We start from the raw sequence: 24,111 nt of genomic DNA, 5'->3' as shown, positions 1-24,111 counted from the left end.
CTTAAGAACCCACACACTATATCTCTCTAGGTTTGTATCTCTCTCACACAACCCCACGTAGGTGGTGTACATATACAAGAAGAGAATAGGTGCACCGTGCATGTACTCACGCTTCGTGCCCAGCCACACCCGCGCGGGTACAGAGTGGAGCTCATTTCTTTACGAAATGGCAGCCCACGTGCTAATTTGAAATCCTGTAGCGATTGTTTACCTAGGGAGGTCGTGTACCACGCGTGCACGAAACAAAGTTCGACTTGATGCGTTGCCGCGTTATTTTTAAATAAAGTTATAGTGCTCAATGGCATGTACACAGAATATAAAACGATTTTTATGGAGGAAAAGGTACTCCGCTCTTCAGAGTATCTCACACAAGGCTCCGGTGGCCTCTCTCTCTCTCTCACTGTTGGTCACTGATCCGGCCGCATCCCGTCCGCCGGGGGAAAGGGAGTGCGGTGGCCTCTCTCTCTCACCGTTGGTCACTGATCCGGCCGCATCCCGTCCGCCGGGGGAAAGGGAGTGCGGTGGCCTCTCTCTCTCTCTCACCGTTGGTCACTGATCCGGCCGCATCGCGTCCGCCGGGGGAAAGGGAGGAAGTGCATCGTTTCTCCGTTCAACGGTGCCGAGGCAGCATGTCCCGATCTGCGGTACACGCCGTTCTCTCTGACCAAGCTCCGGCGCGGCAGGGCCTACGCCACCTGCTCGCAGATTCTGCCCGCCGCCGCTCACCTAGTTACATCCCGACGACCTCCAGGTATCCCCTCCGGCCTTGCTCCATTGCCCGTTTTCCCACGTTGCTACATGTGGATCTTCCATAGTTATTTGCCCAAAACGTAGCTCGTCCGGCGTACTTTCCATATTGCATTCTCGTCCTCACACCGTTTTAGACAAACACAACCGTGTTGTTATCTTCCCTTAGGACAAGGAATATGCTTCTTTTTGTCGTCGCATGTGTCATCAACTGTTATTGGCCAGTAATGGTTTCCTTTCTACCTCTTTTTTGCAAACAGGGCTATCCATTTCACGTCGTTGCTATTGCGACCTTTTGGTGAACTGCACAAATCACTTTTTTCTTAAGAGTGTTTTGCGCAGTTGTACTAAAATGGCACACGGGCAACATCTCTACATTTCAGTGCGACTGCACAAAGGGAGATTGTTTTTGCTCTATCCTCCCCATCCAACTCCGAGCCTAATCTTCTCCAACTAGTTAGTCTTAAGAGAGACTGCAAAGGTGACCGACTTCTATTTGTGTGTTTATTGTTTCATCAGCAGTCCTCTATTATCATAATCACACTTGATATCTTTGGAACAGGGACGCTCAGCTCTATTTTAGTGGAACTGCACAAAATGATCGGAATGTTGCATGCTCCAGACAGCTACTTTTTTCCCAACATGCCTTATTGATTTAGACAGAGCTGGGGGGACGTTGCTGCCAATGAAAGCATGGATCAATTTTAATTTAACACCTTCTCACAACTTTGTCTTCAGTTGTGATGTAATTATTAGCTCTGATCTACTAATAATTGACATGCATTAGCAAGGAAGTTAGTTTTTTATTGTTTCCGAAAGAGCATCAATGGCAAGACACGCGAAACAAAAGCTGAAAGCTCACACCATTGTACAATTTCATGTCGCTGGAAAATTATTTGTATAGTACGACAATTATGTAAACAAATGATGGAAGCTTGATAGCATTGCCAGAAGCCTCTTCATCATCCGGGTCCATGTGCCATGCACAAAATTATACTCCTCCGTTCCTAAATATTTGTCTTTTTACAAATTTCAAACGGGCATATTTTAGAGTGTAGATTCACTCATTTTGCTTCGTATGTGTACTCCCTCCGTTCCTAAATATTCTATTTGTCTTAACAGAGATTTCAACAAGTGACTACATACGAAGCAAAATGAGTGAATCTACACTCTAAAATATGTCTATATACATCTGTATGTGCCAGTCCATTTGAAATCTCTAAAAAGACAAATATTTGAGTAGTCACTCGTTGAAATCTCTAGAAAGACAAATACTCCGAAGTATATTTAAGAACTGAGGGGGTAGTGCACAACCGCATGGGAGACTCAGCCTAGTCGTTGCTCCGCATTAATAGTGAGTAATGAGCAGTAAAATCATAAGCCCCACCTTTCCCATTGTAAGTTGCTCTAAAGGAGCAACCATCAATACGCTCTTCTTTGAATCCGCTCATACTACTCCATCCGTCACTGTTTATACATCGCGCTTCAGAAAAAATAAAAAAAATCTATGGGACCAAGGCGACTAGCGATTGGCCTGAAAAATAGCATTGGTAGTTATAGCACGGCGTCTATTACTAGAGGGAATAATGCATACACACATGCATGCAGTGCTTCCACCCCGGGTACACACATGCATGCACTCCGTAGTAGTATAGTACATGGAGAGAAAATTGTGGACTTGATTGCGGTTACCACACCCTAATTAATTGAGCATTAAACCAAACGCGCCTAAAGTCTCTCTGGTGGTGGAAATGCATTGAGAGAAATGCATCATAATGAAGCGCGCCCTGTAAACTGTGATGGAGGGTGGAGTAGTATGAAGGTGCAAAACCAAGTACGCGTACTACTGCGCTTGGCTCTTCGCCCCTTCGTGAAGTCGAACAATGATGGTACTCCGCATGTTGGGTATTACAGTGTATGCCTCTGACAATCTGACACCGAATGGACTGATGCATGTCCACCGAGGGTAGGTTGCATTAGTCAAAAGGCGTAACCGAGCTTCACCTTGTCCTGCAAGCTTCTCGTTCTACGAGTTGACTGGACACACCAAAAAGTAGTGCTAGTCCATACTCCCTCCTTTCCGGTTAATATGGCTTAATATTTTTTGCGGGTAAATGAGAGAGCTTTATTCATATATAAGCATTCTTAGGACGATTAGCCAAGACACTGGTCACTAGGAAGCGAGGTACCCCGCAAAAAAAGAAGTAGGAAGCAAGGTGTTTCATCAAGCCAGCTCTCGTCCACATTCAAAGTGCAGCAAGCACGGTTCGCACGAAGATGCGCCGCAAGGTTTGCTGACCTGTTTACATGCTGAATAACAAAAAAGAGGAAATATTACTGAGCGCTACTATTTGTAACAGGATATGAGCCAGAATTAAGCGAGAATTGTGGCGAGTGTTCCATGCAATCAACTTCCATTATCACATGCGAGAACCCTCGAAGAGAACCAAATGTGTTGAAGATTGCTTTATCACATTTTAAAATTATAATAAGAGTGCAGACGCTCCTCCATCCGGTTCGTAGTACTAGTATAGTATGTACCTTTATGGACTATAGTAGTAGTACTAGTAAACTTTGCGCTTGGCTGTTCGGGAAGTCAAAAAATAATAGCACTAGTAGTATAGTGTATGCTTCTGGCAATATGACACCGAATTAACTGATGCACGTCCACCGCCTGAGCGAGGGAGAGCTTGCATTAGTCAAAAGTTTCTCCTTGTCCTGCGAGCCACCGCGTGCAAGCTTCTCCCGTCCTGCAACCTTCTCCTCGTTCGGCAAGTTGACGGGACACAGCAAAGTAATGCTAGTCCATGTTGCCTCCTCTTCGGTTAATATGGCTTAATTTCAAACGAGATAAATACACTGTCTATCACTGTATATTTGTAAAAATACGGTCAGTGGACTTCATAATATGCTCATTGCGCTCAATATATATATATATATATATATATATATATATATATATATTCCGGTGTTTATATGGTCACTAGCTCACCCTGACTGAGTATGTGTGTGCATGCACGTGTAGGTTGAGAACTTGAGCGTGACCGTGTGTGTTCCGTCGTGTGCTCGGACATGCATGCATTAGGGCGTCGCACGTGTTTTTGCGTCCATGTGTACGTGTGACTGTTGCATACACGTAGGGGGAGTACGTGTAGGGGCCACTAAGGAGCAGTCAAATCACAAAGTAAGTTAGCCGGAAGAAGCAACCATCATTTCACTCTTGAATGACACATACGCAATATAAAATGGTTGATATGGACAGAAAAAGAAAACCACTGTATATACACTAGCAGGAGCCTAAGATACAAGCCTTCTTGCTTAGGTTGCTCTCTTCACAAGCATAGAATGACGGGCCTGATCCTGCAGCTGGGGGAAGGGAACAATGTTCTGCATAGACGCGGTCGACATCGGCGAGGGCGAAAACCCACAGTCGGTGCGTCCCAATCGGGGGTCACCGTGGTATGGGCCGATGACGCGTCCCAACCGCCCTTCTAGCTACAGCCCGACGTCCTAGGTAGTCCATCTTCCTTTTGGAGCCAGCTTGCTCCACTACCGTAGCTCCATCTCCATGTCGATCTTTCTCTACTTCTACCGGCTTCTATTTGTGATGAGTTTATGTCTCATGAACTAGTGCCAGTACTATTATTCTAATCACACTTCTTCAATATCTTTGCCATCAGGGATGCTCAGGTCGATTTTAGAGGAACTGCACAAAAGCATCGTATGATCTGAGGGTGCCAGCCGTCTTTCCTTCCCGACATGGAAAGTGCTATGGAACAAGAGGTACCAGAAGGTGGAGAACCAAAGAGTGATGCTTCTATTGTTGCTGACATTCTCACTAAAGAATCTCCCTCTAGCACATTCCTTCGACAGGTTCTACCTGGCCAGGAAATTAAATCATGTTTAGGGTTTAGGGTTTAAGTCGTAGTGACCCCATCAGTAGTTTTTCTATCGTACACGCTCTCACAACTTTTTTCTTTAGTTGTGAAGTAAATATTGGCTATGATCTGTGAATCATTGAGATGCATCAGCATGTGTGTTAGTTTTCCTTTGTATTTGATGGAATGTTGTAACGGGGCAACCTTGGAATAGGAATGAAATGGAGTGGAAAAGTTTCCGTTTTTCTGGAGAAAAAATGGAAACGGAGAGAAACCAACGTTTCGTTTCGTTGGATCATGCCATCGAGCAAAACCAACATTTAAATCACGTCTGTCGTGTTCGTGTCTCACCCTCCTCCACGGCTCGACCCCACACGGTCGCTCGGCATGCCACTCACCGCAAACCGAGTAGTATACCATAACTTTCCCTCCTGCTTGTCGATGGATCGCGCCATGGAGTACTAGCACTACTAGAAGAGATTGACGAGTTGGGGGAGGACAGCTAGCTGTAGCATGGACTCCCAAGAACTTATTACTGGAAGAGATCGCGCATGTTGTAGCCGGCTATTGCGACCTTTGAACGCGGAGCAGCCGCGTGCACCCGGAAGCGGCACGGGCGACGCTCTCTCGGCCGACGCGCCGCAATCAATGCCGGCGCTAGTGAGAGGTCGCGTCCGCTCTGGGCGGGCATGAATGCGGCACTGACCGTTTCGGGCGGGAAGCACGTGCGGGTGATGAAGAGGGTTCGGGTTGGTCAGGACCGGCCGTGGCAGCGGTCCGGACGTGCGCAAACAAGAGATGATGTACGTTAATATTTCTGCATATATAATTAACAACATAAATAATGTGCCAGTTGGACAAATATGATTGGAGATGGAGATGGAAAATGAATTTTACGTAAACACGGATATGCATGTCTATGTCTATGTGTGTGTGCGCGACGACTCTCGCGGCCTGGAAGCGGGGGCGTGTTTTTGATCGAGTTTTCTTTCTTGGTACGTTAGAAAATCAGTTTGTCTAATTCACATCTAGATGTTATTTAAGGATATCACATCTAAGCTCCCACAAGTATATAATGTAGCAACAAGAAACAAAAAAAACTAGGAAAAGACCACAAACAGAGTGGACATCAACTTATATGTGACATAATGATGTCACATCTAGATGTGTCCTAGACACACCCTTAAAAAATTGTCTGCCAGTTTTTGTTTCTTTTTTCCGGGAACGCGCATATTCTATTTAAAACCACTGCTATGGACACATTTTTTACTCCATTATAGCCTCTTGTTTGATAGAGTTTCTCGTGTCTCGCTCTCTCACCCTCTCCATATCAAAACAAGATGACAGTGTCCACTCTATCTCTCTCCTCACCGGTGGTCACAGATCTGGCCGAATCCCGTCCGCTGCGGGAGGTGAGGAGGTGCAGCATTGACGTTGTCGCCGTCGACGACGGAGGAAGCCGATGCGCACCGTTCTCTTGGAGCCGGCGCTGGCGCGGACAAAGATCATCCGCGCCCTTGTTCGCTGCCGTCGTGTGGGCAGATCATGCCCGCCCGCCTAAACGACATCTCGACCACCTGAGGTATAACTTCTTGTACTGGTCCAGCTCCCCAGGTTGCTGCATGCGGGTTTTCTTCTATGCGACTACTCCCCAGCTCCCCATGCATAGTAGCTAGGGTTCGTCGGCTGGTCCAACATCACCTACTAGTACTATTATAGAGGAAATTTCACTCAAAAAGTTGTCCTGATTTATGCCTCGGTGGAGGTATACATGTTGTTTCAACAAAAAGTACATGGTGGTTGTGCGGTCATTGTCCATATGGTGGTAGTACTATCACTGGTTAAATGAAGAAATGCTTTTTTTCTCGGGTATCCTGGTTTAGTTCCCATCAAGATAATTATGATGCTTCTTTGTTGGTGTACTTTTCATTAATTCTTACTGACAATTGAGATGTCTTTGCTAACCCTTTTTATATGTTTGGAAACAGCGATGCGTGTCTCCATACCCGGGCATGTCTTCCTCAATTTTAGTGGAACTGCACAAAATTGGATGGCCATTGTTGTTCCGCCTCACTGTTCTCTACCACGTGGTTCTTCCTTCCTCGAGCTTGATTACTAAGAAGAAACATACCACAGTGAGGATTTGTCGAACTTCTTAGGTGCCTCACCCTAACTTGATGCCAAATGGATGATGCATCACCACGATGACCTATCGATGCTCATGGTTGCGTTGGCTGGTGATGCTGATCGGTTTTCGACGAAAAACAAGCTGTCTTCCATCAGTGCTCTTTGCTTGTTACACACAAAGATGATATCCTTCGTCAGTTCACCTTGGTTGCGTTGGAGACGCAGTCGTCTTTCACGTTGGTGCAATTTTCGTTAGGGTTTTACGACATGTGGGCCCAAAATGTGGCTGGCTCACCTCTCATACAGCCAAAAGCAGGTGTAGTGAAGGCACCGGAGCTCAATCCGTACTACAGTAGTATATATATATAAGTGGGAGCCTCAGCGCTTGTTCACTAGGGTTTGCACTCTCCACACGCTCGCCGCACTACATATAGGTTACACGCTGGAGGCTCAGCGTTCATTTGCTAGGGTTTGCTATATTCATAGTCTCTCACCCTCTCTTCACCAGATCTAAACAAGACTGCGTTGGCCTCTTGTCTCTCTCTCCCCCCTCATAGCTGGTGAAGGAGGCGTCCGTATCCCGTCGCACCAGGAAGGGGAGGAGGTGCAGCGTTCACTCTATCGCCTTCGGCGAGGGAGGCAATCCACTGCCGATTGCGCTGTTCTCTTTCACCCAGCGCCTGTGCGGGAGGGCCACCGACCCCTTCTTCCTCGCTGCCGTACGTAGTGTGGGCAGATCCGGCCTCCCGCCCCACACCTTGCCACATCCCGACGACCCTAAGGTATAAGTTTCTTTGAAACCGTCGTTGCTCTAGCTGCAAGTGGATCTTTTTCGATCTGTAGTCGAATCTAGGTCTTGGTTCAAAGAGGAAAGAAGGGTGTGGTGGGCTGGAGCAAGAATCTAGGACATGGTTCAATGAGGAAAGGAGGGGTGGAAAGTAGTATAGACTGGCTATCCAGCCGCTTTGTAGGTCGAAAAGGGAAAAAAGGGGTAACCTAATACACACATCTGTAAGGAACCGATCTCTTTGTTGAAAAGGGAAAGAAACTGCGGGGTCGGGTAGTTTGTGCACGACTAGATTTGCTGCCCTCACATAGGAAGAAGGTTCAAGGAGAACAAATATGGGACCAGCGCATATATGATGCTTGGCTACATACTCTGCATCACCCATTTATACGTGTGGACGCACATGGTGCTGGCATGTCCCATGCAGCTATTTTGCTGTTGTTAATCTTAGAATTAACTACTGGTCTGTTTTAAAAGAATTTCTCTGTTAATATGAATCAATGCAACCGTTTTAGAAATGCTATTGTCCTATACTTTGTTTTCCATCAAGATAAGGTAGATGCTTCTTTTTGTGGCCGCATGTTTCATCCTCCTTTACTGGCCAGTAATTGTTTTCTTTTTTGCCTCTTAAAATAGGCATATCTATTCAACTTGTTGCTATAGAAAACTTAAATGTCACACCAAAAACTTTGCTTGATTTCAGTGCAACTGCACAAAACTTGATTGGATTTCCTATTCGTGTTGGTAGATTCGTATTTTATGTTGGTCGTCTCATGAAAGGTCAGTACAGGCCTTCATCCACATGATTGTACAGTGTGCTTTGAGATGCTGTGCTACCTGTATTGGTACTATTTTAAATAAATGATGAATTGAAGGTATTGTATTGTTGTCTTTTCCCATTAAGTAGTGAACAAAAATGGGACCAACCCAGACATGATGCTTGTTGCTTTGTTACAACAAATTCAGCACCACCCCCTTTATAAGCCAGTAATTTATGCCACTCTCAGAATTAACTACTGAATCTTATTTCAAAACTGCAACACTTGTTAGGGATTGGCGGGATTATCATTTTTGTGGCCGCATGTTTCATCCTCCTTTATTAGCCAGTAATTGATTCCTTTTTTGCCTCTATTTATACAGGGATATCTGTTCAACTTGTTGCTATTGCGACATTTTGCTTCGCTACGCGAAACACTTTGCTTGATTTCAGTGCAACTGCACAAAACGAGATTGGATTTCCTATTCGTGTTGGCAGATTCGTACGTGATCTTGTGTGCGTCATGACAGGTTGGTACTTGCCTTCATCCACATGATCGTGCAGTGTGTTTTGAGATGTTGTGCTACTTGTATTGGTATTGTTTTAAATAAATGATGAATTGAAGCTATTGTATTGTTGTCTTTTCCCATTAAGTAGTGAACAAAAATGGGACTAACCCAGACATGATGCTTGTTGCTTTGTTACAATAAATTCAGCATCACCCCCTTTATAAGCTTTGTCGTTCTTTATACATGTTGAAACAAGGCATTGTTAAGATAATGTCTTAGTCAATATGAATGAATCACACTGATGGAGAATTGCTACTCTCCTGCTTTGTTTCCCATTAAGATAAAGTAGATCAGTAGATGCTTTTCTTCTGGGAGTAGAAATCATCAACCGTTATTTCTTAGTAATTGTTTCCCTTATACCTATTGTTGCTTACAGGGATATCAAAATTAAAGCTCGGTTTTATTCCGAATTCGATTTTAGTTGAACTGCACAAAAGGAGCCAATGTGTAAGGCAAACTGCTGCATTACTGGGTCTAGTTGGTCGTTCCACTTTGCAGAAAGAAGCAGTCACTGTTTGCGCTACATTACAGAAGGAATGACCGAGAAGCTTTACATAGTATTATTAGACATCGGTGACATGACTAGTCTGCAGAGACCATTGGCAATTTAACAACACGTGGAGTGCCCTGGGCAAAAAGTGCCCAAACAAGTACAAAAGCTACGACAGGACTCCACGATCATAGGGATTACATATTTTGAATGGGAAAAGCTTGTCAAAGTTTAATCATTGATATTAGCAAGAAGATGTTAGTTTAATATATTGGAATTGGAAAACCTTGTCAAAATTTGCTCATTGATGTTAGCCAGAAGACATGCATTTGATATTTATGAGTGGGACGCCCTTGCTGTGAGTAGCGTCGAGTGTTTTTTCCTATTCCTGTGTTCAGTTTAGAAGTAAATAGTTACTCTGCTGAGATATTCTTGTGTTAAGAGTTTGTTCTGAATATTGTCTATGTAATGCCAGGCCTTGTGTTTGATTGCAAAGTTGAGCTTGGAATGTTGTGGCATGTGGCATCACGAGCTGTTCACCGTGCCTCCTGAGAATAATGCTTCGTATTGTTTTGCATGTCGATCTAATGCCAGTGATTTGCTTGTTAAGAAGATCATCCTCTTCTGTTGTTTCCGTGCTTAAGAAGTTCATCGTCTGATGTTTCATTCATAGCCTATACGACAAGTCGGGTAGGTTATACGTGAAACCATATGATCTTCCGACCAACTCATGATATTAGGCCGTGATTGGATCGCGTTTTCCAACCAAAACCGCTTGTAAATTAAAGCAGATGGTCTCAGGCGAAGGCGCTTGGTTGGTCAATTTCGACTAGTAAAATATCGGAAGTACTTGACACACGATAAAAACGTTGAATGACACTCGGACGATTGCTAATCCAGCCGTTAGTTGTTGTTTCAGCCTTGCCCATGGATGGCATGATACGCACATCATGCATGTATCATCTGGTAATGTCGTTCATATAGCAGTGCTCGTAAAATATACACTGGTCTCTCAAATTACACGCGTAACCCGCCGATTTTACTTACAGACCTCGGGCCCTCGGTTTCATTATGCCTGTATTTTACGCGTTGTTTTTGATGACGAGTAAATTACACTTGTATGTTAATATAGGTTTGAAATAAACCAGAGCTTCCAAGCGCGGCCTTACTGTTTCATGCCGTCTCAGTTTCTCGAAGGTGCTCATAGGTGTCCAATGATCCTGGCTTCCTGAATGAGTAGCGGGCGCTGTATCAGACCATCCGTAGGGCCCACGAGGCCCTCTCCGTTGTCCTTCGAGTTATTGCGCTCGTCGTGGCGCCGACCATTGTTAACATCATCAACGAACATGAGGATTCAGGAGATGACTTTATTTTGACTGGATGACACTAGGGACCCAATAGGGCCATAGCCATACGTACGCAAGTGCCTCCTTATTATGTACAACTATCTTTTTTTGCTTTCTCCTGGTTTCCTGACATCACGGTCCCACACCATTGTCAACCTATGTAGTCAATATAAACGAGAGAATTGCACAAGCTGCGGCCGACAGCTGGGACCAAGCAGCTCGAGCAGTATTTGTGTTTTTGAGGCGTGAGCACTGCAGAGTTTTTCTTGGCGATGATTTCGTTGTTGTTTAGAGGAGAGCAGGGTGTTAACTGGGCGGGCTATGGCCCGTCTAGCCCAGGCCAGATATCCAGCCCAGATACTAATTTTTTTCAAGATGAAAATGGCTAGCCCAGCTATACGTCTTTTTGAGGAATACCCAGGCAAGGTCAACTTGTTATTCTCCGCCCCGCTGGGCTGCAAATATTTCCTAGGAGGGATGCATTAGGCTTAACAGGAAAATGGGCTTTAAAAAATAATAAATGGGATGTAATTATAAAAACTGGGCAGTAACTAAACTGCTGCGTCTTCCCCGGCTCTCCACTGTTGCATCTTCCCCGGCTCCGCGTTGTCCCCTTCCTAGGCCTCGCCGTCGTCCAGACCACCGCCCTGGTGCTCTCGGCGCGGCGTGGTCAACGTGGTCAATGACCGACTTCCATTAGAAGAGTACTGTACGTGGAGAGGCTGACAGCTGGGTCCAGGCGGCCGCAAGGAAGTGCCTCCTTATTACGCGCAAAATAATTATTCCTCCACCTTACAGCAGGGACACACCGGACGGGCCACCTTATTTCGCGAGAAAAACATTTCCCCCCTGACTGCTCGGACCCACCGGACGGGACAACGTATTTCACGAAAAATACATTCCACCCCATGTCAACTCGGACCCACTGGAAGTGCCTCCTTATTACGCACAAAAAAATGAATACTCCCCCTGCTAGCTGGGACCCACCATGGTGGGAGGCTGACTTGTGGGCCTACTAAGTTGACTGGGACAGGGGCCTTTGTCAACTTTAGTCAATATGAACGATTCTAGCTCTAGTGACCATACGATGTCCATCCAATGGCCGTAGTGCTTCTTCAACCTCTGGTCTTCTTGCTCCAGCCGCCCAAAGCAGCGCCGGTCGTGCCGCATGCTCCTGCCTCCCGTGGCCGGCTGTGCTGCCGCGGAGGCCTCACCGCCCCCTACTATTCCCACCGCTGGCCAGGCCCTGCAGCGACGGCAGCCTCACACTGTAGCCGAACCAGTGAACCCTCGTACTCCTCTCCGCACGGGCTTCCACTGTCGCGTCTTCCCCGGCTCCCAGTCGTCCCCTTCCTAGGCCTCGCCGTCATCCACCGCCCTGGTGCTCTCGGCACGGCGTGGTCAACATGGTCAAGGAACGACTTCCATCGGACGTGGACTGTACGTGGAGAGGCCGACAGCTGGGTCCACGGCCGCAGCAAGGAAGTGTCTCCTTATTACGTGCAAAATAATTATTCCTCCACCTGATAGCGGGGACCCACCAGACGGGCCACCGTATTTCGCAAAAAAAAACGTTTTGCCCCTGACTGCTGGGACCCACCAGCTACACCTTCGCACGCAACGAAGTGCGTCCGAGCAAAAAAACGATTCGCCCCCCTGACTGCTGGGACCCACCAGCTACATCTTCGCACGCAAGGAAGTGCCTGACAGTCGGGACCCACCTGGTCGAAGCGTACTGTAACACCCCGGATATGATTTTCCCAATATGTACTCCAACTCTTGCCGTTTCCGGCGTTAAGTTATTTTATTTTCTCGGGTTCGGGTTTTTGTCTCCGTGTGTTGTTGTCATTTTCATGCATCTCATATCATGTCATCATGTGCATTGCATTTGCATACGTGTTCATCTCATGCATCGGAGCATTTTCCCCGTTGTCCGTTTTGCATTCCGGCGCTCCGTTCTCCTCCGGTGGTCATTTCTACCTTTCTTTCGTGTGTGGGGATTGAACATTTCCAGATTGGACCGAGACTTGCCAAGCGGCCTTGGTTTACTACCGGTAGACCGCCTGTCAAGTTCAGTACCATTTGGACTTCGTTTGATGCTCCAACGGTTAACCGAGGGACCAAAAAGGCATCGTGTGTGTTGCAGCCCAACACCTCTCCATTTTGGCCCAAAACCCTTTAAAACCTTCTCCATCATCTAGAGCATTCGATCACGATCGTGTGGCCGAAAACCGTACCTCATTTGGACACTCCTAGCTCCCTCTATGCCTATATATACACCACCCTCCCGAAATTCGCGGATCCCCTTCGTCCAAACCCTAGATGCACCCTCTCCGCGCGGCCGGACACGTCCGCCGGCCGCCGGACACGTCCGCCGCCGCCCGCAGCCAATTGGCGCGCGCCACGTGGCCCCAGCCACCGTCGCCGCCGCCGGCCCGTCCCGGCCCAGGGCGGGCCCACTCCACTCGGCCAGCCGGGCCGCGCCCCGCCTCCCGCGCGCCGCCACCCACCTCCTCGTGCCGCCGCGCTCCTGCTCGCCGGCCGCCGCACCTCCTCGCCACCGGAGCCCGCGGCAGCAACTCCGGCGAGCTCCGGTCGCCGCCCCCGCCGCACCCTCGCCTCCCGACGCCGCGGCCGCGCCGCCGCACGCCCGGCGAGCCCCGGCCTTCCTCCTTCCTCCTCGACGCCGGCATGAACGACTCCGGCGCCGGCCTCCCCGGCGAACCTCGGAATACGCGCCACCGCTACAGTGCCCTCCAGATCCAGATCCGGATCGGGTTGACTTTTTGCCCGAAACCCTAATATTTTTGGCTATGTTCATCGCATCGTAACTTTGCGTCCGTAGCTCCGTTTTGGGCATATAGCATATCAAAATGTTCATCTCAGAGAGTACATCATTTCATCTCATTGCATCATTTTCATTTGAGTTAATCTTGATGCCCGAAATGCTGTTAGAAGAGTGCTATTTGAGATAATTGTCAGATCTGCTGCTCCAATTAGATATTTGTCATTTTTGCCATGATTATTGTGTGCATGATATGCTCCTGAGCTCTTCATGAGTTTTGTTACATGTTTTGCCATCTATCCAGAGGTGCAACCCATGTATTTTTTAGATGTGTGTGGTGACTAGCACAAGCTTGCAAAGCGGAGCATTCGTTATGCTGATTTCTGAGACTTAGCATTTCCACTAAGTCCTTGATCTGTTTATCTCATTGCGCCATATGTTCATGTTGTTTCATAGGGATCCGTGCCTCTTTTGAGGATGATCAGTAAGGATGTTTTGTTAATCTTGTAGTGCTCTATCCATCCATGTCTTTGTTTGCAATTATGGAGCACCCTAGCTTGAGTCAATCGAGCTCTACTTTTGTCATTTCGTGAATCTGGGCAGATTGTCTACTTGTTAGCAATTTTGCCGAGGATTTTGTAGTTGATCCGTGCGTGCTATGTTATTGTTCTTGCCATGCCTAGCTTGTATTTTGTGTATTCTTGATGGGTGCATGCTTAGATTGTCATGACTTGCTCTGTAGTGAGTGCATCAAGCTCGTAAACATGCCTACTTGATATTTGTTTCAGCATGCTCCAGTTTTCACCAAGTCTGTAATCTGATTATGTTTTTGCCATGTTCACATGCTTGCAGTTGTATTTTCTGATCCCTTTAGGCTCAAGGTCACTAAGGTACTTTTGTTAAGCTCTCTGAGTAGCTCCATGCCATGCTTTACTTTGCTACATTCAGATCCTGTAGCATATTGTTTTTATGCTCCAAAGAGTGCTATCTGATCTAAAATTCCAGACAAGTGTTAATTTCACTAAGTCTGAAATCTGTTTACCAAATGCATTCTTGCCATGCTTGTTTGAACCTGTTAATGGATGAATTGGTCGTAGCTCAGTGCTAGTATTTTGTTAAGCATCATGAATGGATCCCTTCCATGTATTTTGATGCCATGTTTGAGTGTTGTAGCATGTTCATCTTGTTGCATTTAAATGGCTACTTGCTGTAAATCGCAGAACGTGGTCATATTTGAATTGCTTGCCCTTTCCAAACCATAACTCCGATTCCGGTGTTCTTTATATCGTTTTCAAGCAATTTCATCTCATCTTTCCAGTGGAACACTTGGATTTCCAAGTTGAGGCCAGCTTCATGCATTCCTTGTCAAATCTTGCATATGCAACGCATATCGCATCTCGCATAGCATACCATGTTTGCATCATATTGTTTGAGCTTTGCACGTGGTTGATTGTGTCCTTGTTGCTTGTTTGTCTTGTTGGGTAGAGCCGGGAGACGAGTTCACTAACGAGGATCCCGTTGAGTTTGCTTTCGAGGATCCAGTCAACGCTGACAACTTTGCAGGCAAGATGATCATACCCTCGAAATCACTACTATCTTTGCTTTGCTAGATGCTCGCTCTTTTGCTATGCCTATGCTACGATGCCTACCACTTGCTTATCGTGCCTCCCAAATTGCCATGTTCAACCTCTAACCCACCATGTCCTAGCAAACCGTTGATTGGCTATGTTACCGCTTTGCTCAGCCCCTCTTATAGCGTTGCTAGTTGCAGGTGAAGATTGGAGACCATTCCTTGTTGGAACATTTTTTTACTTGTTGGGATATCATTATATTATCTTCTTATCTTAATGCATCTATATACTTGGTAAAGGGTGGAAGGCTCGGCCTCTCGCCTAGTGTTTTGTTCCACTCTTGCCGCCCTAGTTTTCGTCATATCGGTGTTATGTTCCTGGATTTTGTGTTCCTTACGCGGTTGGGTGATAATGGGAACCCCTTGATAGTTCTCCTTGATTAAAGCTTTTCCAGCAATGCCCAACCTTGCTTTTACCATTTGCCACCTAGCCTCTTTTTCCCTTGGGTTTCCGGAGCCCGAGGGTCATCTTATTTAACCCCCCCCCCCCCGGGCCAGTGCTCCTCTGAGTGTTGGTCAGAACCAGGCAGCCTGCGGGGCCACCTCGGGGAAACTCGAGGGTTGGTTTTACTCGTAGCTTGACCTATCTGAGTGTGCCCTGAGAACGAGATATGTGCAGCTCCTATCGAGATTTGTCGGCACATTCGAACGGTGTTGCTGGATTTGTTTTAACTGGTCGAAGTGTCTTGAAGAACCGGGATACCGAGTCTGATCGGAATGTCTCGGGAGGAGGTATATTCCTTCATTGACCGTGAGAGCTTGTCATGGGCTAAGTTGGGACTCCCCTGCAGGGATTTGAACTTTCGAAAGCCGTGCCTGCGGTTATGGGCAGATGGGAATTTGTTAATGTCCGGTTGTAGATAACTTGAACCTTAACTTAATTAAAATGAATCAACCGTGTGAGTTACTGTGATGGTCTCTTCTCGGCGGAGTCCGGGAATTGAACACGGTGTTGGAGTAATGCTTTCCGTAGGTTGTTCTCTAGTTACTCGTTCGTGCTTTGCCTCCTCTTCTCGCTCTCTTTTGCGAACAGGATAGCCACCATATATGCTAGTCGCTTGCTGCAGCTCCACATATTTACCTTACCTTACCCATAAGCTTAAATAGTCTTGATCGCGAGGGTGCGAGATTGCTGAGTCCCTGTGGCTCACAGATTACTATTAAACCAGATGCAGGGCTTGATGATTCCGTTCCAGATGACGCGCTTGAGCTCAAGTGGGAGTTCGACGAGGACTCACGCTGTTACTACGTGTCTTTCCCTGATGATCAGTAGTGGTGCCCAGTTGGGGTGATCGGGACCGTGTCGCATGTTGGGTTTATCTTTTATTTTGGCGCCGTAGTCGGGCCATGAGTGTTTGATTGATGTAATGCTATTTATGTACTTTGATTGACATGGCGAGTGTAAGCCAACTATGTATCTCCCCTTTTATTATCTATATTACATGGGATGTTGTGAAGATTGCCTAACTTGCGACATTGCTTTCAATGCGGTTATGTCTCTAAGTCGTGCCTCGACACGTGGGAGCTATAGCCGCATCGAGGGCGTTACAAGTTGGTATCAGAGCCTTCCCCGACCTTAGGAGCCCCCATTGCTTGATCGTTTTTAGCAGCCGAGTTGTGTCTACAAAAATGTTTTGAGTCATTTAGGAATTATATATCGGAGAGTTTAGGAATTCTTTTTACTTCCCAGTCTCCTCATCGCTCTAGTAAGGCATCCTGACGTAGAGTTTTGACTCTTCTCTTCTCAAATTTCACTAAAAAAATTTAGGATCACGCGGGTATCTTGGAATCGTTCTGATGGTTTTGTGACGAGAACATTGTTCTTGGTGCCTCCTGTCTTTAGGGGTTGTGGCAGTGTCCCGGGGAGTTGAGCTCCGAGGTGTTGTCGGCACAATTTTATCGTTGCAGTTCTGGAATACCTGAGTTTAGTACGCCGACATCGAAAATCTCTTTTATGCAGTTCGTTGGTGAGATAACCTCGACGCCACCCAGTACTGGGGCGGGAGTTCGGGAGTATCGCCATAACTTGTATAACGGATGCTTTTCGAAGGTTGAGGTAGATGGTTTCTGAAGTTTTCTCGGTTATGTGTTGAAGGATGGATACAGCTGGATGTAGGATTTGCTAGTTTTGGGTGAGATATTATGCTTCCCCTGTATCCCCAACACCCGATTGCATAACCGGAAAGGTTCGGGAGTTTCATAGGTGGAATTCTTGTAGCTCTAGCTTTTCTTCCACGGATATTTGGTTTGAGATTGGGATTTCTTACCGAGTATTTGTTCTTGATCCGTACCTTGTTGATTTATTTCTCTACCTAAATTCTAAGTGGCTTCTCAATTTATGGATATGTGACCATTTCAAGAGGAATGCATTCGTTCTTATGTTCGGACATGAAGACTATATGTTGCAATTTTCATTCTGTTGGATTCAGCTTCAATATTTGTCTATCAATGTGCTAATGGATGCCACCCTCTTCAGGATGGCTCCCGCTAAGAGCACCAATCAGAATCAGAATCAGGATCCGCCACCACCTCCACCTCCTCCGGAGGCATGGCAAGCTGTGATGGCCGCAACCAATGCAAACACACAGTTGATCATGCAAATTCTTCAAGAGCGCAATCAAGTGAACCAAGGCAACCAAGGCAACAATCAGAATCACTTTGCTACACTCAACCAGTTCCTTGCTAACGGGCCAAAGACTTTCAGTAATTGTGTTGAGGCAACTGATGCTGACGATTGGCTCGTGGATCTGTGCAAGCATTTCGAGTGCAGTAACATCAGGCCTGAGGACTTTGTCAAGTTCGCTTCCTTCCAACTCAAAGACCAAGCTGCGGAATGGTTCCAGCAGTACAAGGATTCCAGAGGAGGACGTGTGATTACCTGGGATGAATTCCGTCAAGACTTCAAAGCTCATCATATTCCTTAGAGCGTGGTTGAAAGCAAGCGTGAGGAATTCCGCAACCTGAAGCAAGGCTCTTTGTCTGTATATAACTACAACAGGTTGTTTCAGAAGCTTGCCCGCTTTGCCAAGCAGGACGTCCCTGATGAGAAGAGCATGATATACCAGTTCAGGGGTGGTCTCAGAGAAGAAATCCAGCTAGCTCTTGTTCTCTTTGAGCCCTTGAGGTACGATGAGTTCTACAACATGGCATTGAAGCAAGAGGCCGCTCAACTGAGGTGTGATGCTTCCAAGAAGCGAGTCAAAGATGCTACTCCTTCTTCCTCTACTCAAGTGGCCAAGCAGCAGAAGTATTGGCTTCCTCCTCCTCCGTTCCGTCAGCCGTATCAGCAGAAGAGCAAAGGTGGCAGTGGATATATACTAGGACCCACCTGGTCGAAGCGTACGTAGCGTTGTCATTCTGGTCGCGAATGTGTATGTACATATATACTGGTCGATGTAGAGGCGCGCACGTGTCATAGTAGAGGTGCGCACGTAGCGTGTACACGTACGTACAGCGATCAGGGTGCAAGAAAGAAAATATGGCCATGTATGTGTACGTACGGGCGGGGTCTCGAACGCCTACTCGCGCATACGTACGGCGAGGGCTCGTGTACATGGCTGGGTCGGAACGGAGAAACAACATCGTCGTTGTGTTCATGGGGAGGCAACGGAATGTGTCGTGTTCATGGGGAGGCAACAGAATGCATCGTGTTCATCGGGAGGTCTTGGACGGAACAGGCGATGGAAACGAGGCCTGGCGTACCGCAGAACAGAGGAAACGGCCTTGTGTTCGACCGGCCACGTTCGAAATAGGATCCTGTTCATCGGGAGGGGTGTGGCGTACCGCAAAACGGAGGAAACGGACCTCCTACGGTCAAAAGGGGTCCTATTGATCGGGAGGGGTGTGGCGTACCGCAAAACGGACGAAACGGACTTGTGTTGGAGCGCTACGGTCGAAACGGGGGTCCTGTTCATCGAGTTGGGTGTGGCGTACCGCAAAACGGGACTCCACGGGATAGTGTTCATCTCCACCGTCGACCTCCTCCAGCCTCCACGGGCTCCTGTTCATCCAGCCTCCACGGGCTCCTGTTCATCCAGCCTCCACGGGCTCCTATTCATCCAGCCTCCACCACGCGCTACTCCACCGGCTACTGTTCAACCACCCCTCCAAGGTCTACTGTTCATCCAGCCCTCCACACCACGGGGTCTTGTTCAACCATCGTGTAGGATCTAAAGTATGTCTAGAGGGGGGTGATTAGATTACTTGACCAATTAAAAATCTATCCTTTTCCCAATTTTAGTCTTTGGCAGATTTTAGCTATCTTAGCACAAGTCAAGCAATCTTAACACAATTCAAGCAAGCATGCAAAGAGTCTATGAGCAGCGGAAAGTAAAGCATGCAACTTGCAAGAATGTAAAGGGAAGGGTTTGGAGAATTCAAACGCAATTGGAGACACGGATGTTTTTGTCGTGGTTCCGATAGGTGGTGCTATCGTACATCCACGTTGATGGAGACTTCAACCCACGAAGGGTAACAGTTGCGCGAGTCCACGGAGGGCTCCACCCATGAAGGGTCCACGAAGAAGCAACCTTGTCTACCCGATCATGGCCATCGCCCATGAAGGACTTGCCTCACTAGCGGTAGATCTTCACGAAGTAGGCGATCTCCTTGCCCTTACAAACTCCTTGGTTCAACTCCACAATCTTGTCGGAGGCTCCCAAGTGACACCTAGCCAATCTAGGAGACACCACTCTCCAAGAAGTAACAAATGGTGTGTTGATGATGAACTCCTTGCTCTTGTGCTTCAAATGATAGTCTCCCCAACACTCAACTCTCTCTCACAGGATATGGATTTGGTGGAAAGAAAATTTGAGTGGAAAGCAACTTGGGGAAGGCTAGAGATCAAGATTCATATGGTGGGAATGGAATATCTTGGCCTCAACACATGAGTAGGTGGTTCTCTCTCAGAAAATGTGTATTGGAAGTGTAGGTATGTTCTGATGGCTCTCTCCACGAATGAAGAGTGGGTGGAGGGGTATATATAGCCTCCACACAAAAACTAACCGTTACACACAATTTACCAATCTCGGTGAGACCGAATTGAGAAACTCGGTCGGACCGATTTAGCAAACCTAGTGACCGTTAGGATTTTCGGTGGGACTGAGATGCAACTCGGTAGGACCGATATGGTTAGGGTTAGGGCATAACGTAATCTCGGTGTGACCGATTACACAAACTCGGTGGGACCGATTTTGGTAATAAGCTAACCAGAGAGTTGGTCAGGTAAACTCGGTGGGACCGATTTGCTCATTTCGGTGGGACCGAAATGTTACAAAAGGGAAACAGAGAGTTTACATTGCAATCTCGGTGGGACCGATCGCTCATCTCGGTAGGACCGAAACGTTACGAAGGGAAACAGAGAGATTACAACCCCATCTCGGTGTGACCGAGATCCCTATCGGTGAGACCGATTTGCCTAGGGTTTGTGGCAGTGGCTATGACATCTGAACTCGGTGGCGCCGGATAGAAAGAATCGGTGGGGCCGAGTTTGACTTTTGGTTTAGGTCATATGTGGATGTGGGAAGGTAGTTGAGGGTTTTGGAGCATATCACTAAGCACTATGAAGCAAGAACCTCATCAAGCAACACCTCATCCCTCCTTGATAGTATTGGCTTTTCCTATAGACTCAATGTGATCTTGGATCACTAAAATATAAAATGTAGAGTCTTGAGCTTTGAGCTTGAGCCAATCTTTTTGTCCTTAGTATTTTGAGGGGTCCACTTTCCTCATCCATGCCATGCCATTCATTGAGCTTTTCCTGAAATATTAATCTTGGAATAATGTTAGCTCAATGAGCTATATGTTGTTAGGAATTACCAAAACCACCCAGGGATAGTTGCACTTTCAATCTCCCCCTTTTTGGTAATTGATGACAACATATAGATCAAAGCTTCGACGAATGATAATAAGAGTGAAAAACATTGTCGCTTTGAGAAGTATGTGAAAAGCAAGAGCTCCCCCTAAATTTGTGCATAGTTTATGATTTGCTTTGGACTGCAAATGCACAGAGAGTTAGGCTCATGGGTTACTCTTCCATGTCACATACATCTTGGTGGAGCGCTCAAAATGATAATAATTAAATACATGCACTCATCACCAAGCAAAGTGAATGATCATATAGGGATAAAATGATAATGTCATCCAACAAGCATTAATGTAGCATATGATCAAACACACATGATCATCCAAGTATCACACAGACAGAAAGTATCTCAATCAAGCAAATAAAGTTCAACCACCAAAGCAAGAGAGAATAAAAAAGCAACGCTCTCTCTCTCGAAGCCTATGATCTATACATTTTTCTCCCCCTTTGGCAACAAGTTACCAAAAAGTTCATAGAAAATGCATAGCACTAAATCGTCTCTCAGGCTTGGTCTTCAGGTGGTGGTGTCCAGAGAACTCCAAGAACGAAGGCTTCAGTCGATGTAGATGGAGCTGATGGAGTAGGTGCTGGAGCTTGTGGCACTGAAGCTGTAGCTGGTGCAGATGAAGTGGCTCTGGTGTCTATTACTGGCACTGCAGTTGACCTCTGAGCTCTAGGCACTCTGGCAAATGCATCAGTGGTTGTCTTGCCCTTCCTCTCCTGCATATCATCCTGAAGTTGCTCCATAATAGACTGGATCTCAGTTACCTTCACATCCATGTCATAGAACTTTTGCTCCATGATCCTTTCCAAGCTCTCCTGGTTTTGAGTCAGGGTGGACAGCCCTTTCTCAATCCTTAGAGTGGATGCAATCAAGTAGCCAAGCTGATCTTGCTTGCTCTTCAGAAGATACTGAGATGCCTCTTCCATGGTTGGCATCTTTGCAGCTTTCTCAGCCTTTGCCTTCTCCCTCTTTGCTTGAGCGTGCATAGAAGATGGTTCATCCTCATTCATAACCACTTGGTTGTCCTCAAAGTCTGGATAGATAGGCATGTGCTCCTTGTCCAACAAGTATGTGCCAGTGCCCATCTTGGAGTTAATCAACTCCTGGATCTGTGGTGCATACCCACAGCTTCTCTTTTGGTCAGCAGCTGTCCTCTTGATAGTTTCAACTATAAGACTCATGACCTTGAACTTTTGTGGCACATCAAATATATGTAGCAGATTGATGGAGTGGCCTCTGATCATTCTGTGATCACCAGACTTGGGCGGAAGAGTGTGCCCGAGGATCCAATTGATAGTAGGTAGTCCTGACAATAGGTGTTTCACTGATCCAAATTGGTGAGTCTCAAGATCTACATCAGGAATCTCCTTGTACATGCTAGCCATGGAGTTGTGATCCTTCTTCTTCTTGGCATAGACATCCAAGTCATCTTCATTCTCCTCAGGAGCATTGATCAGTTGATCCCATTCTGCTACTATTGACTGGTATCTAGTGCCTTCAGACATCCAGACTATCTTGCCATCTGGGTAGAAGTGAGCTGTGGAGTAGAATTGCATGATAAGCTCATCATTCCACTTTGTGAGCTTTTGAGCCACAAACTCATCAACTCCACAAGCCTTGAAACTGTCATATACTCCTGGATAGTGTTCTTCATTCTCCTTGATGTACTCCCAGTTGACCCATCTCATGTCACATACTATGGTTTCTTGTCAAGCAACACTGTCTCATAAAAATCATGCTATTCTTTGGTATGGAACTTGTAGTCCACATCATTTCTCCTTCTGGTGGCATATGGATCTGACTCTCTCCATAGCCTCAATCCTGAGTCCTTCCTGATACTCATGTTTTCTGCTACAGGATGAGCATCATTATGATCTGGAATTTTTGGCTTTAACTTCCTCAAAACATGTGTCTCATCATCTTCTTCTTCAGCAACAGTTTCAGGCACTAGGGCCTTGTTTTTCTCAGCAGCTGGAATGTTCCTGGTACTCCTCTTTGGTGCAGTTTTGGGTTTTCGAGCAGCTGGCTTGGTAGCTTCTTTGGGCTTAGATGAAGCAGCCCCTAATCTTATGGCATCTCTCATAAGTTTTTGTGCCTTAGGTGCTGGTGCAGCATCTTCTCCTCTTCCTCTTCAGAGTCTCTCATCATAGATGGCTTTCCAATTACTTTGGCCATGGTCTTCTTGACCCTCTCTTTCCTTTTCTCCTCTGCCACAACCTGTTCTTTGGGTGCAGATCCCAAAGTTTCTTGAGTGGATGTTGTGGCCTTTGACATAGGAACTCTCTTGGCAGGAACCTTTGTCTTTATTCCTGGCTTAGTGGCAGCAGATGTGCCATATTCCTTTTTGAGAACTTTCCTCTTTGAGGTGGCCTCTTCCTCAACAGCCACATAGTCTTCATCCTCAAATTCAGAAGTTTTCTTCTTTCTGGCCCTGGTGGCAGCTTTTGGCAAGTTGCTGGGTGTGCTCCTGCTTCCATCATCTGAGCTTCTAGAGGGACTAGTGCCCTCACTCATGTGAACACGCTCCTCTGACTTGTTCTGGCTGTCACTTTGATCAGACATAATGCAATCTCTGACAGTTGACCCTGTGAATAGATTATAGATAAGGTAGAGTGGATGAGTATCACAAAATACAGAGGTTTTTGCAAAAGAATGAATCAAAAACTTAGTTTTAGTTTTCCTCAGAAAGCATTTCAGATCAACCGATTTGTAAACTCGGTGATACCGAAGCAGCTGTTGAAACCTGAACTAGTGAACTCGGTCAGACCGAGTCACAATTCGGTGGCACCGAGACTGCTAGGGTTTCACAAAGTCCTGAACTCGGTTACACCGATTTTCAATAATTGGCCAGACCGAGAATCACATGTGCAATGGCCTGAGCCGAATCGGTGGTACCGAGTTCCACAACTCGGTTGGTCCGGGATGGTTTCGGCAGAAACCTAACCCTAAATTTTCAAATCATCTCTAATCTATGGAGTGTTTTTGACTGGATAAGATAGTTTCAATCGTGGCAAGATTCATGGCGAACACAATGTGCTAGGAATCAGATAAGGATAGCACAGTGATCAAGTTCATACCCTAGTTCGGCGATGAACTCGCTACGGCGGCAATGGCAGGGATGATTCCCG

This window comes from Triticum aestivum, chromosome 2A, assembly GCF_018294505.1.
Source record: "Triticum aestivum cultivar Chinese Spring chromosome 2A, IWGSC CS RefSeq v2.1, whole genome shotgun sequence".
Lineage (NCBI taxonomy): Eukaryota > Viridiplantae > Streptophyta > Magnoliopsida > Poales > Poaceae > Triticum > Triticum aestivum.
Note: the sequence above shows the minus strand (reverse complement) of the source record.